The sequence below is a fragment of the Equus asinus genome, chromosome 10 (assembly GCF_041296235.1).
Source record: "Equus asinus isolate D_3611 breed Donkey chromosome 10, EquAss-T2T_v2, whole genome shotgun sequence".
In the NCBI taxonomy this organism is placed as follows: domain Eukaryota; kingdom Metazoa; phylum Chordata; class Mammalia; order Perissodactyla; family Equidae; genus Equus; species Equus asinus.
Window position 1 is genome coordinate 26,379,839 of NC_091799.1, and position 15,656 is coordinate 26,395,494.

At 38.9% G+C, this 15,656-nt stretch overlaps 1 long non-coding RNA gene across 2 annotated transcripts in view; it reads right to left on the reverse strand.

The window, feature by feature from the left end:
• The window catches only part of LOC139046461 (uncharacterized), a 67,506-nt gene that overhangs the window by 11,861 nt on the left and 39,989 nt on the right, over positions 1 to 15,656 (reverse strand). Inside the window, exon 3 of one of the 2 annotated variants that reach the window (XR_011506561.1) lies at positions 11,831 to 11,928. The exons of the other annotated variant lie outside the window; for it this stretch is intronic. This is a non-coding gene — a long non-coding RNA (uncharacterized lncRNA). Of the gene's footprint in view, positions 1 to 11,830; positions 11,929 to 15,656 lie in introns of those variants that run through there. 2 annotated transcript variants of the gene reach the window in all.

The following is a 15,656-nucleotide window of genomic DNA, read 5'->3' on the forward strand; positions in this document are numbered from 1 at the left end:
AGCACATTGGACTGCTGAGCTTGCTTTGTGCTCTATTCCAGTTTCTGAAAGAAACTCTTTACTTATGAGACGTGCAGAAGATAGAAGCAAATCATCGGAGTTCAGCTGGTTGACCTGTCTCTCCTATATGTCTAAGAATTCTTTCAATGCTTCAAAAAATCCAGAGAGAAAACTATTCTATTTCAAAATGTGCCTCAGCAATCAGCTCATTCTCTTGTTTTCTTCTGGTGAGTTCAAGAGCTGAGTCTGAACTCAGCAGAAGAAAGTCGTCTTTCACTATCAATTTCTCGGTTGGTGGGAAGGGACCTTCTGTGGACTTGATTCTTGTATGAGAGCCCAGGAACAGATTCCCTTTTCTCTTAAATAGAATTGCCCCAAACTGCTTTATGTTAGCAACTTGTACAATACACATAGCAAACGCTTATTACTCTTGCATAGATAGTATGAATGAATCAGAAAATAGTCGCAATAAACAGACCCAGATAAGCTTACTAAATTTTTATGATCCACATTGCTGGTGTGGAAAGATAGAGAATTAATTATGGTTAAAAAAATGGATTCTAGGTTCAGATTTGTCAAATATTGAGGTCCAAGCAAGTCACTTAGCCTTATAACTGTGGGCTTGTCCAGTCCTATGTGCCTAGCCAGAGTGGGTCACTGCAAAGACATCCAGGTTTATTAATGTATTCTGGTCTTGCCAGTTATCACAGAATGACAAGGGAAATGTGTTTAGTCTCTTTGCTTCTCAGTTTTGCCTTTATAAAATAAGAGTAATAGTAACTACTTAAGAGGATTGTTGTGAGTATTAAATGAGGATTTTTAGGTGCAGTGAGAGCACAGGGCACCTAGAAAACTGTTAGCCCATGAGAGATTTCTTTTAATCAAAGCCTCAGATTTATCATCAATTAGGGAAATTTTACCATTCGCAGGGCATTGGTATAATAGAAAAGTAAGGAACAAAGCTTTATAATCAGACAGGCTTGGGTTTCAATTCCTCTTCTGCCACCTACTATCCTTGTGAAATTGAGGAAACTGTATAACCTCCGTGAATCTCAGGTTCCTCCTCCCCTTTATAAAATGACTATAAAACCGACTTTCCAATAAGTTGTGAGCATTCAAGTAACACTTAGTGCCTGGAACTATGTAAGGGATCCATAAACGTTGTTTCTGTTTTATTTATTTATTTATTTTATTTACTATGTTTCTCAGAGTTTGAGGAGTGTTGATCCCAAACAGTCTTAATCAAGAGAAATACCGCATGCCTTGTGAAGTCTTAAGAGCACCAAATGTTAAAACTTGCTAACACTTGGCAACCAAAGAATCCTAAATCCTTAGGGTTGAAAAGCATCTTGCAGATCATTTACCCCACTCTGTATGGCTCATGAATGGCCATAATGATATCACAGGCACATTTTTGCCTTGCTTCTGTTTCAATGCCTCCAATGAATTGGGGGAACACTAACGCTAGTGAGGCAGCCCATCCAATTGTCTTGAAACGTCATTTGTTAAGAAGTTCATAATTATGGCAGGTGAATTTTGTTGCCATATGACTCTCACCTGTAAGTCCTGGGTCTGCTGCTAGATACAAGCCTAGCACCTCTGAACACTATGTAAAGACTTGAAGACAGTTGCCCTATCCTGTGGCAGTTATGGGTTAGGGGCTAGGATTTTGGTCAGACAGACATGGTTTAAAACCAAGGCACCCTCTATTCTTGAACTGTGATGTTAAAAATAGTTATGTCACTCATTAAATCTCAGTTTCACTACAAGGATGCGTGTGTGCACTTGCATGCGCACATAGGCGCACTGCTTCCCTCAGACCACATTATGAGAATTAAATGAAATGGTACATTCAAAGTTCCTAGGACAGTGCATAGCACAAAACAAGTATTTAAGAAGTTGTAGCCATGTTTTAACCATTGTTATAATTAAATAAATTTAATCTTCACCCCTGATCACCTTTGTTCCAGATTGCGTATCTCCCTGAGTTTCAGTTTTCTCATTCACTCTCCCAGATTCTCTTCCCTGAATACACCTTCTAAAAGTATCATTCAGAGTTAGTCTTTGCATTTCGGACAATCTGAATAGTGCAGAACAAAAGAGAACAGACATCTCCCTCCTTGAGCTGTCTAATATCACCTTACTTCCATCAGAGTTACATTACGGCACAGGTTAATAATGAGTTTACAGTCCACTAATTATGCAGGGCTTTGCTTTTCTTTGTTCTTAAACTTTTGTTACTAAAACATATTTCATCAAATCCAACAAGATGAAGAAACAAAAGCCAGGAGAGATTCTGTTACTTGCCCAATGTTATGCCAAGGTTGGGCCAAGGTTTCAGGTCCAGAAAGCAAGTCTGCCAGCTCCCCAGGCCACTGCTGCTTTCAACCAAGTGTGCTCTTCCTCATGCTACAGTTTCACAGGGATTGCTTTAACAGCTTTAAATTCTTCTGCTTTCATCTCACCTCTGGGAGCGAAAAGTCATTCTCAGTGTGAGAAGAGGAGTGGATTCAGAGAGTAGGAATGTGGCCCAGGTCAGTAGGAAGTGACATCTCTTCTTGGAGGCAAGTGGCTTTCACAGGGGTGACTCCAATGACTGGTGTCTATGGCCAACTCACTGACCCTCACTGCCTCTGGGCCTTTAGGCTTAGACAGCCCATGGTAGTCCTCAGCCCAAGGGGTCGAGTTGCCAGGCAGTGAGACTTCTGGTCATATCTTTTTCCTTTCCGACATCCCCCTAAATACCCTCCATCCAAGACCTCTGGATGGCTCCAATGCCTCTGCTTTCTCCCTCCATCAGCAGCCCGCCCCTAAGTAAAGCATCATTGGCTTCCCCTCCAGATTGTCTAACAGCTGATCCTGATAAGTACCCAAGCAGCTGAGTTTCTGTAGGAAATGAAGCACAGCCGGTGGCTGGCTGTGGTTACTGAAGAAAGATAGAGACACTCACAAAGTCCTTTAGTGGGAACTCACAGGGAGAACTTTGGAGTTCTACAGAGAAGGGTAGAGCAATAGGATACAAGAAGCAGATTGTCAGATGGTATTCAAGAGGAGAATACTGGAGACCTTACGGTAATTGCAAAACATTCTGATCATTAGATTAAAGAAAATATAGATTTATGGATTTCAAAACAAGGAAAATTATCATGGATAAGGAGATATACTCCATACTGATAAAGAGATCAGTTCCTCAAGAAGAAATAACAAACTTAAATATCTATGTGCCTAACAATAGAGCCAAGCACAATTAAGAGTCAAATACATGAGACCAAAACGGATGGAATTGAAAGGAAAGAGAGACATATCCAGTACTATAATTGAAAATTTTAATACTGATTTTTTTCACTTGGTAAAAAGTAGGTAAAAAATCAGCAAAGATATAGCTGACCTGGACAGCACTATCAATCAACTTCATCTAACTGACACTTATAGAGTATTGCACTAACAGAAGCAGAATACATATTCTTCTTAACCTCACAAGGAACATTCACCAAGATAGACCACATTCTGAGCTATAACACATTAAAAAATTAAAAGAATAGAAATCATACAAAGTATGCTTTCAGACTACAATGGAATTAAATAAGAAATTAACAACTGAAAGATGAGTGGGAAATCACCAAATATTCTGATATTAAACAGCATCCTTCTAAATAGTACATTGGTCAAAGACCAAGTCACAAGAGAAATTTTAAAATATATTTCAAACTAAATAGAAATGAAAATACAACTGGTTAAAATTTGCGAGATGCAATGAAAGTAGTGTTAAAAGTGAAATTTCTAGCACTAAATAATATTTTAGAAAAGAAGAAGGATGCAAAAGCACTAACATAAGGTTCGACCTCAGGAAAACAGAGAAGAGCAAATTAAGTTCAAAACAAGCAGAATAAAGTAATTAATAAAAAACAGAGCAGAAATTTATGAATTTGAAAACAGGAAAATAATAGAGAAAATCAATGCAATCCAAAACTATTTATTTGAAAAGATCAATAAAATTGATAAATATCTAGCCAGGCTAACTTGGAGAAAAAAAAATCACAAATTGTGGAGATTAGAAGGTAAGAAGGGTCATCCCTACTGATACCTTGAATATTAAAGAATAATAAAGGAAAAGAATGAAAAACCATATGTCCACAAATAACCTAGATGAAATTGACCAAGCCCTTGAAAGATTCAAAATACCAAAACTTATACAAAAAAAAAATCTGAATAGAATTATATTTATTTAAAAAAATGAATCAACAATTATTAGACTTCCAGAAAACATCACGGCCAAGGTTGTTTTATGGGTGAATTCCATCAAACATTTAAAAATCGATATTACCAATTCTCCACAATCTCTCCCAGAAAATGGATGCAGAAGTTTCCATTACCCTAGTAAGAAAACCAGATATACATTACAAGAAAGGAAAACCACAGATAATATCTCTCATGAAACTCGATGAAAAAATCCTCAACAGAACATTGCCAAACCAATTCTAGCAACGTAGATGAGGAATTAAACAATATCACCAAGTGGAATTTATCCGAAGTATGTAAGGCTGGTCCCAAAGCCAAACAATATAATCCACTAATTAGCAAACCAAAGAAGCAAAATCACATGATCATATAAATTGATGCAGGGAAAGCATTTGACAAAATCCAGCACTTCTTCATGACAAAATCTCCCAGTAAACTAAGAATAGAGGGGAGATTTTTCAACTTGGTAAAGGACATCTACAGAAAAAAAACAAGACCAGCTATAGCTCAAATCGTAATTGATGATCAGAAACTGGACAGTCTCCCCTAAGATCACAACAAGGCAAGGATGTTGTCATATTTTCTCATTGCAAATACCATATCCTAAAATATAGTTCATCTGTTAGCCTTGTCTGCAGTACCAATTTTTGAGTGAAAATCTCTAATTTTGATGTAAAATTACATGCCTTTTCTAAAATCTCATAGTTTATACATTTGGGATCATATTTAACAAGGATCTCTCTACCACAAGGTCAAAATTCTCTGATATTGTGACCTATTGATTATATAATATTTTTCTTTTATGGATAAGCCCTTGATCCATCCTGTGTAAGGCAGAGCTTTAAGAATATTTTTCCCTATATACTGATGCAGTTTTCCCAGCACCATCTATTAAATAATTTGTCCTTTCCCTATTGGTTTGTAGTATCATCTCCACCATATATGTTGCAGTATATAAATGGGTCATGTTTTAAATTCTTTCTAATTTTTATGAAGAATCTTTAAATTCTTTCCTTTCACTAGTCTGACTGTTACTAGTTAAATACATCACTTTTTGTGACTATTATTTTGTCTTCATATCTGGTAGGAACAATCTTCCCTCTTTTCTCTTCTCTTGCAAAATTCACTTAGGTCTTTGTGAAAATTTTATTTTTCTATGTACGTTTTAGAAAGTTTGTCAATGTCTTCACAAATGTTAAAATAATGTTAAATTTCCTAAGTGTTTCAGGATTAGAGACAATTTTGCAAATGCCACTCAGCATCTCTTTAATGTTTGGAAAAATTAGATAACATGGAGGGGGCACTTGCCATGGACCAGAAACTGTGAAAAATGTTTCACATGCTTTATTTGATGCACTTCTCAAAGAAATTCCATGATGACTGGATGTTATTAGCCCTGTATAAAGAACATACAGAAAAGTTAAGGGACTTTGACAAGTCGCTTTCTTAGAAAGCATCACATTTGGGATTCAACACCATCTGTTTGATTCTAGAGCAAGTTCTTAGCCCTATATTGTTTTTCAGGTAACTAGACATTAATTGGACCTTGAAATCCTGTAAAGTAGGTTCCATTTCTTCCAGGAAGCCAGTCATCAAGACTTCCACACTCTTTTACCCCTAATGGAAGTCATGGCTTCCTCCTTGGAACTTCCATGACTCTTTATCTATATTGCTCCCTAGTGGAAGAAAAGTGGAAAATTTCTTTGAGGTTGTGTGTCCACGTGTGAAGATTTGGAATATTTATTTGCATGACAGCTTTGAGATAAATCGAACAGATAACATAAACCCCTCTAGAGTCGGGTTGGCTCTGGTTGAGTTTGATATGTAATTCAGTGGGATGAGTATTAATGTTTAAATTTCACGGATTGTAAGAGTATAAGAAGGAAAAAGAAATGATTGCTCCAAGAAAAATAGTTTATTCATCTTTAGGAATTTGGATATTGCTAGCTATTGATATGGTTCTGTGTATCCTCTCCCTAACCCATGGAGGCCAACCCCTCATCCTCCTGAATCCCATGACTGCCTGAATGTTTGACTTTGGATGAGACCACTGTGTCCAAATGGGGACATTACTCTTGCCTCCCATTCCTTTGTCCTATTCTCTGTGGGGATACCTTATAGACTTTGGGCTGGTAGCAATAATAGTTGACATGTTTATTAATTTAAAAATTGGACTTTGATTTCTATAATATCCAATATCAACAAAGTATTTCATTATTTTCATTAAGCTCTCAAAGGAAAAATAAAAAGATTAAGTGGCTAAAGTTAGAACACACAAAGTCTTTGGTGGCCACATTCCAGCAGCCCACCAATTCATGAGTTGACACTGAACATAGAAGAACATATGTTTATTTGTGTCTGGGTCTTATCTTCCTGCAGACTGTGAGATACTTCTGTGCCCGCTGAGGTTTGTCTCTAATTTGTACATGATCAGTCAACTCTAATGCAGCCTTCCTGACATCTCAAGAAGAATATAAATGAAATGAGGAAATTTTTCATTAAATATTATAACATTAATATTAGCATTATAACATTAATTAATTAACATTATGATATTAATAGAACAAAATATTAAGTGAATTAAGCGGGATGCAAACCTGTAATTATTGTGTATCTATATTATTGTATATATAATTACTGTATATATATATGTACTTTAATTACTGTGTCTCTCTCTATATATACTGTATATATTTATGTATACGGTATATATATTTCTAAAATATGATTAACTGTGTAGAAAAAGGGCCACATAGAAATACTTCAAAATGAAATAGTGGCTATCTCTGGATGGTCAAGTCATAATGATTTCAACTTATTTTTTACACTTTTCTATATTTTCCAAATTTTATACATTGAACGTTGAGGTAGAAAAAGCAGGCTGTTCACCCAAATATGTGCTGCTCTTCCATAGTGTAGAGTTTTGCTAAGAAAAGGCTACTGAGCAGGAAATACATTTCCCAGGGCTCCGTGTGTCTGGGTGGGGCCATGTGGCTCCTTGTTTGCCTATGGAATCCAAGAGGATGGGACACATGTCACATGAGGCCCATGGTAGTAAAGAAGCCTTTTCTTTTCACTGTTTCCCTCAGAGAGACCACTGAGGTCCTAAGAGATGTCAGAGCCACACAATGGAAAGACTCTATTTCTCTGAATTGCCACTTGGAAGCTGCCCGCTAAACAAGAGCATGTAAATTGGCAGATTATCTAGGCAAAAACTAAGCTATTGTTGATGAATTTCCTTTTCCTGAGTTCTATGAAAAGAACCTTTTAAAAAAATATTTTTAGGGGCTGGTACAGTGGCACAGTGGTCAATTTCACACACTCCGCTTCGGGGACCCAGGTTCACAGGTTTGCATCCTGGGTGTAGACTTACACCAAAAGTTAGCCATGCTGTGGTGGCAACCCACGTACAAAGTAGAGGAAGATTGGCACAGATGTTAGCTGAGGACCAATTTTCCTCAGCAAAAATTTAAAAAAAACAAAAAAACCCGATTTTTAGACAGGTATTTTTTAGGGAATTCCTTCAGCGAGCAAGGGTGAGAGGTCAGAGAAGTGATCAGAGGAGGAGGAAAAGGGGAGACCAGGGCGCATTATTGAGTTGACTATCACTGCAGACAGCTGGTGCTCGATCCCACCAGGACTTCAAAGGAGACTTATACACTCAGCTCAGAACTACCTGTGGTAGAGAGGAGGACAATCGGTATATCTGTTCCGAGCTCCTGCTGGTCAAGAGCTGATCCTTGGGGCATTGACTCTCTGGCTTCCAGGTTGCACATGTTTGCATGCAAAATATTTCATGTATGTGTCCCTTGATGTGTCATCAGAGAAGCCCTGGGGCAAAAAGCTAAAGGCGCCTAATGCAGGTCTGAGGCAAGGTATTGCTAGGTTATAACTGAATTAGGCTGTTCACCACTGTCATGGCTGGAATAAAAGGTGAGGTCCAAAGGATTTGAAGTGATACACAAGAGGTGTTTGCTTGCAGTCACTGATTGAATCATTACAGTATCTAACCTTACTTTAACTAGAATAAGCATATATTACCCTTGTAGTCAGAAAACTTCAAACACACACACACCTTTTTGTTTGGCTCTATAAGATAGCTCAGTATCCATATGACACGTAAATATTTTGATTCACATTGGAAGAATAACCACCAAGTGAGACATGCTAGGCCTCTCCGAGTCTTCATTTCTTTCTCAACTGTTCAACCACCAGTCAGTCGATTCTACTTCCTGAACAATATTCAGAACTGCCCCTGCTTCCACATCTGTTGCACCTCCTTTAGTTGGGGTCGTTATCAGCAAAGGCCTCGAATATTGCTGGAGCCCCAAATTTCCCCCATGTGTTGTTTGTATCTAAAATTAAATTAGGATGTGGTAAAATCCTACTTAAAATGTATTTCAAAGGCTCCCCGTTATTGTAAAATCCAAGCTCATGGGTTCTACGTGCTTCATAATCCAGCCCCAACACACATCTCTAGCCCCGCCTCAGTCATGAACTGGCCTACACCTGGCACTTGAGGCAGACAATAGAAATGCTCAGGAAACCCTAAATCTTTTCACTCCACTCTGATTTTGTACATGCCTTTCTCTATTGGGAATACTTTCCCTCGTTTTTACCTAGAGGGGGAGTTGGTCAACTACAGCCCTCAGGCCAAATCCATCCTACCACCTGTGAGCTAAGAAGCTTTGTACATGTTTGAATGATTAAAAGGGAATTTTTTTAGGATGATATTTTGTGACACATGAAAACGATACAAAATTCAAATCTCATTGCCATCAATACAGGTCTTTTGGGAACACATTCATGCTTGCTTATTCTTTTACAAGCTGTCACTGGCTGCTTTGGGGCCACCAAACAGAGCTGAGTAGTTGTCACAGTGACCTGTGGTCGACAAAGCCTAAAGTACTTACAATTTGGCTTTTTACAGAAAACATTTGCCTAGAACTCTACCTTTCCTCCAAACCCTCCCATAAAGGACCATTCCACTTCTCTGTCCCTACAACATTTAGTTTTTACCTCCAGGAAAGTATTATTCCTACCTAATGTGAGCTCTGCATTGACATATCTTCTCCCTACTGCTATCCCATTACTTTCTTGGGAGCCAAGGCTGTGTCTTACTTATCTCTGATTATCCCCTGGACATGTGGATAGCACCAGGTACACAGCAGAGGCTCAGTCAACATTGTTCGAATTTGTCCAGTTCTGAGCCCTGCTTCCAGATGCCATGTTGCCTTTTCTGGAACTTGCTGGTTAAGAACATGGGCTTTGTAGTTGTGTTGCCCCAGTTTGACGCTGGGATTAGCATGTAAAGCAATGCAACCTTGGGTAAGTTCCTTTAACCCCTTTAAGCCTCTGTATCCTCATCTGAGAACCAAAGATCATAAGAGTAACTGCCTCATAGGCTTGTTGTGAGAATTATATGCAACAATATATTCCAAATGCTTAGCACATAGTACATTTTCAGTTAATATTAGCTATTATGATGATGGTTGCATATTTCCTAAAGCTTAAATGAAGTCCTGGGGTCTCCCGGGAGCCATCATTGACCAAGCAATATCCCCTACATATGCAGCTCCATGGCATGACTTGTTTTTTAAGCTATTTTAATGTGTTCATTTGTTGTTAAATAAAACGGTGTGTTTGTTGAGGCAAGGGAAAAGATAGCCTTGAAAAAAATAATCTTTTCGTTTTATCTAAGAAGCTCTCTCAATCTTGTTTTGCTTACATCTATCTTCTTCCCGCTGGGTTTGTTTTCCTTTTCTCTCCGTATTTCTTTCTGCTGGCTATCTATGTCTCTCACTGCTTTCCCAACTTGCTTGATTACTTCATTTTGCTTTTTCATCCCCTTCAGCCTCCCTTCACTCCTCCCCAACCCTGGCTCCCTACCTTTACTATTTTCTCGATATTTTTTCCTCTCTCTCCTCTGCCTTATCTTGTCTTTATTTTTTTTATCTCTCCCTTTCTATTTCGCTTTATCACCTGTCTCTTCTTATTTTCTCCCTCTTGTTCTCTTTTTTTGGTCTTATATCCCTTCCTTTATTTCTTGGAATGAAAGCTTTTTTATCTTTATTTTTTTTCCCCTTCCATCGTATTTTCTTCTCATTTTGGTTTTATTCTGTCATCTCTGCTATAGTGCCTGGTCTTTGTCCCTTTTTTCTATTCTTCCTTCTTTCTTCCTTTTCTCATCACCTACACTGGGTCCCCTCCAAGCTCCGTGTTGGGTAGAGGGTGCCTTGCCCTTTAGATGACTAGCAGATCAGCAAAAAGCTATTAGTCACCCAGCAAAGGAAGAAGACAAGCTGTTTGAGGGAGTCTGGTGCTTGGGGAGCATCTCGAGGCCAGTCAGAAAATGGAGTGGTCAAGAAGGAAGAGGAGGTGGTGTTTAACGGAATGGAAATAAAATAGGTGAGAGAAAATGAGATGGAAAAACAGAGATGTATGACACAAGAGAATTTAGTTGGAATGAGATTGTCATCAGATCAGCCAGGGGGAGAAAATGGGAAAACAAGACTGTTAGAGTGAATTCTTGTCATAACCATGAGCTTTTTATTCTCAGCTTGCCTGCTTGGCTTCTCAATGCTGTTTTGCTCTTTTCTAACAATTTTGTTTGATTCCTCTCTTCTCACCAGACTTTGCTATTTACCCAACCCTGTCTGATTCTCATTTGCTGATTTATGTCCTTGGGCACTTTGGGCTAGCCAAGTGTTTAGAAAGAAACCATGCATCATAGTGTATAGAAGCGCAGATTTTGGAGTTAGAGAGACTTGGGATTTGGTTCTAAAAATCAAATTGTTTCTGTTATGCAGAAATTATGTAAAATTACCTGTTCCTATTATCAAGCACAGGACTTGGAACACATTGACTTGCGCTACAAGCCCATTTCTCCTCTTACTAGTTTTGTGACCTTAGCAATTTATTAACTGTTCTGGTCCTGTTTATCTTTATCACGGGGATAATACTACTTGCTCTCATAGATAAAGTTGTGAGGATTAAACGGGATCATTGAGGTCAAGTGCCTGATGCATAGTCAGGCTCTGCCAGTGTTTGTTGGGTTATTATCAATATTTTAACAGAGAGCCACTGTCTACCACTCTCTCAGTGTAAGTTGAGATCAGCTTCCTTGGATTACCCACTGTCTGCCCAGCCTTCCTTCATAGACAAGTGCTCCTTGCACTATATATTTCCCCTCCTCAATGAGGCCAACTTTCCTAGTTTGGTGCCTGGGAAAGGCCATGATTTGCTCAGCAGCAAGATGTGTATTCTGGCAGACTTCACAATTGCATTCAACCACACCCACCCATCCCCACACCCTCCCTTCCTCTTGGCTCCTGCTGGGGGAAGAAGGGAAAGGTTGAACCATCTCCCAGGAGAATCAGCCCACCCCATGAATTCACCACTCCCAGCTTAAATAGACATCCATAATTAAATATACATCAAACAAACTCCCCCCAGTGGATGATTTTGGCTTCCGGTGAGAGTCCTATCACAAAAACCTTTTCTTTCCATCTCTCTCCTCTCCACCCCCGACTTTACCACCCCCGGAGCCTGCCCTTTGGAAATGCTCTTTACACCCACCCCATGCTTTTAACCCTGGTATTACGAGGGTGCAGCCCAGCTGGAAATTTCCAAAGATGATTTCACTGAGTCCTTCTGAATGCTTCATTTCAACACAATGGAGCAGCCAGCCTGTGAACCAAAAGGAGACAGTGAGGTTTACTGGATACCCTGCCGACCCATGATACTGAAGTTGCTTATCTGCAGATTGACTCCTGGCAGGTCTCTCTGCTACACTTTACCTCAGTTTCCTTCATGGCACAATGCCAAGGGATCTCTGCAATTGCTTCCGACTCTAGCGTTCAGAATTCCAAACTCGATTCTGGTTAAGACAGATAGCAGCAGAGCCTTTATTTCTGCTTTGTCTATGTATTATGTGGATAGTAACATACCTTTTGGAAAATTACCACCACTCCTATCCTGTTTCCTCAGATCATGACACACAAATTCCAAAAGCATGCACGTCTGAAGAGGGCCATGGAGAAGAACCGCCTTCCTGACGATGGGACATCGTAGCCGTTTGTGTGTTTGTGAATTAGGGATGGCTCTCTCCAATGCCAAGCCATCAACTTTTGAAAAGAAAAATATTGGGTACCACTCCTTCAGATCTCAACTTTAAAAAAAAAATTCTAAAGGATGTTTATAGACAGAAGAAATTAGGATCAAGAGGAAAGTGAGGGAAACAAAGAGTTTGGGAAATAATGCTCTAAGAAGGAACTAAAATAATCCAATGTTGTGGGAGGGCAGAAGTTGTCTCTCTTTAGTGTATATTTTCTTCTGGTTGTTTGTTTAAGCTAGAAATTGTGGTTGCATCCGGTGTGCTTCTTCTCACATACTGACAAGTAGGTACCTGTTGTAAAGTTGACCCTCCATCCCCAATTGTATCTGTGGGAGGGAAACTGTGAGCAACGAAAGGGAAATCATGGTGGTAAATGGAGAGACTCGGTGACAACACAAAATTTTAAGTTCTAGAAGGAAAAAGACAATCGAATAACGGGAAGCCAAAGGAGGGCAGATGGTGAAATTTAGGAAAAGAAGGAAACAGAAGAGAGATGTAAGATGAGAACTATGGTATAATAGAAAGGAACATCGGATTGGGAATAAAGAGACCTGGCATCTAATCAAAATGATAGCAAACTACCTTGTGATGCTGTGAGCTTCAACCTCTGTGAGCTACAAACCTCTGTAGACTCAGGTGCTAAAACAGGGAAATAAATAGCCTTTCCTATGCTTCCTATTATAAAAAGTTACTGTGAGAATCAAATGAAATGAGGGCAATGGAGGTGGCTTGTTAACTGTACACACGTGAGGGCTATTTTTATTACAAAATGTTATTCCCAAATGACTGAAATGGCGGCAATTCTAAATTTATTATAGAGCATTGCGTCCCACAGAGCCAGGCTGCCAGGTTTATGAATGAAATTATAACCTGTAAATGAGTCTTCTTTTTTTTTTTTTTTTTATTAATGTTATGATAGATTACAACCTTGTGAGATTTCAGTTGTACATTTTTGTTAGTCATGTTGTGGGTACACCACTTCCCCCTCCGTGCCCTCCCCCCACCCCCCCTTTTCCCTGGTAACCACCGATCAGATCTCCTTCTCAATATACTAATTTCCACCTATGAGTGGAGTCATATAGAGTTCGTCTTTCTCTGACTGACTTATTTCGCTTAACATAATGCCCTCGAGGTCCATCCACGTTGTTGTGAATGGGCCAATTTCGTCTTTTTTTTTGGCTGAGTAGTATTCCATTGTGTATATATACCACATCTTCTTTATCCAATCATCAGTTTCTGGGCATGTAGGCTGGTTCCACGTCTTGGCTATTGTAAATAATGCTGCGATGAACATAGGGGTGCAACGGACTCTTGAGATATCTGATATCAGGTTCTTAGGATAGATACCCAGTAATGGGATGGCTGGGTCATAGGGTATTTCTATTTTTAACTTTTTGAGAAATCTCCATACTGTTTTCCATAGTGGCTGTACCAGTTTGCATTCCCACCAACAGTGTATGAGGGTTCCTCTTTCTCCACAACCTCTCCAACATTTGTCGTTCTTGGTTTTGGATGTTTTTGCCAATCTAACGGGGGTAAGGTGATATCTTAGTGTAGTTTTGATTTGCATTTCCCTGATGATTAGCGATGATGAACATCTTTTCATGTGTCTATTGGCCATATTCATATCTTCTTTTGAGAAATGTCTGTTCATGTCCTCTGCCCATTTTTTGATCAGGTTGTTTGTTTTTTTGTTGTTAAGCAGTGTGAGTTCTTTGTATATTATGGAGATTAACCCTTTGTCGGATAAGTGGCTTGTAAATATTTTTTCCCAATTAGTGAGCTGTTTTTTTGTTTCAATTCTGTTTTCCCTTGCCTTGAAGAAGCTCTTTAGTCTGATGAAGTCCCATTTGTTTATTCTTTCTATTGTTTCCCTCAACTGAGGAGTTACAGTGTCCGAAAAGATTCTTTTGAAACTGATGTCAAAGAGTGTACTGCCTATATTCTCTTCCAAAAGACTTATTGTCTCAGGCCTAATCTTTAGGTCTTTGATCCATTTTGAGTTTATTTTGGTGTGTGGTGAAAAAGAATGGTCAATTTTCAATCTTTTGCATGTGGCTGTCCAGTTTTCCCAGCACCATTTGTTGAAGAGACTTTCTTTTCTCCATTGTAGGCCCTCTGCTCCTTTGTCAAAGATTAGCTGTCCATAGATGTGTGGTTTTATCTCTGGGCTTTCAATTCTGTTCCATTGATCTGTGGACCTGTTTTTGTACCAGTACCATGCTGTTTTGATCACTGTAGCTTTGTAGTATGTTTTGAAATCGGGGATTGTGATTCCGCCGGCTTTGTTTTTCTTGCTCAGGATTGCTTTAGCAATTCGCGGTCTTTTGTTCCCCCATATGAATTTTAGGATTGTTTGTTCAATTTCTGTGAAGAATGTTCTTGGGATTCTGATTGGGATAGCATTGAATCTGTATATTGCTTTAGGTAGTATGGACATTTTAACCATGTTTATTCTTCCAATCCATGTGCAAGGAATGTTTTTCCATCTCTTTATGTCATCGCCTATTTCTTTCAAGAAAGTCTTGTAGTTTTCATTGTATAGATCCTTCACTTCCTTGGTTAAGTTTATCCCAAGGTATTTTATTCTTTTCATTGCGATTGTGAATGGGATAGAGTTCTTGAGTTCTTTTTCTGTTAGTTTATTGTTAGTGTATAGAAATGCTACTGATTTATGCACGTTAATTTTATACCCTGCTACTTTGCTGTAGTTGTTGATTATTTCTAATAGTTTTTCTGTGGATTCTTTGGGGTTTTCTATGTATAGGATCATGTCGTCTGCAAACAACGAGAGTTTTACTTCTTCGTTACCTATTTGGATTCCTTTTATTTCTTTTTCCTGCCGAATTGCTCTGGCCAGCACCTCCAGTACTATGTTGAATAGGAGTGGTGAAAGTGGGCACCCTTGTCTTGTTCCTGTCCTCAGAGGGATGGCTTTCAGCTTTTGTCCATTGAGTATGATGTTGGCTGTGGGTCTATCATATATGGCCTTTATTATGTTGAGGTACTTTCCTTCTATACCCATTTTACTGAGGGTTTTTATCATAAATGGGTGTTGGATCTTGTTGAATGCTTTCTCTGCATCTATTGAGATGGTCATGTGGTTTTTGTTTTTCATTTTTTTGATGTAGTGTATCACGTTGATTGACTTGCGGATGTTGAACCATCCCTGTGTCCCTGGTATAAATCCCACTTGATCATGGTGTATAATCTTTTTGATGTATTGCTGTAATCGGTTTGCCAAAATTTTGTTGAGGATTTTTGCATCTATGTTCATCAGTGATATCGGCCTGTAGTTCTC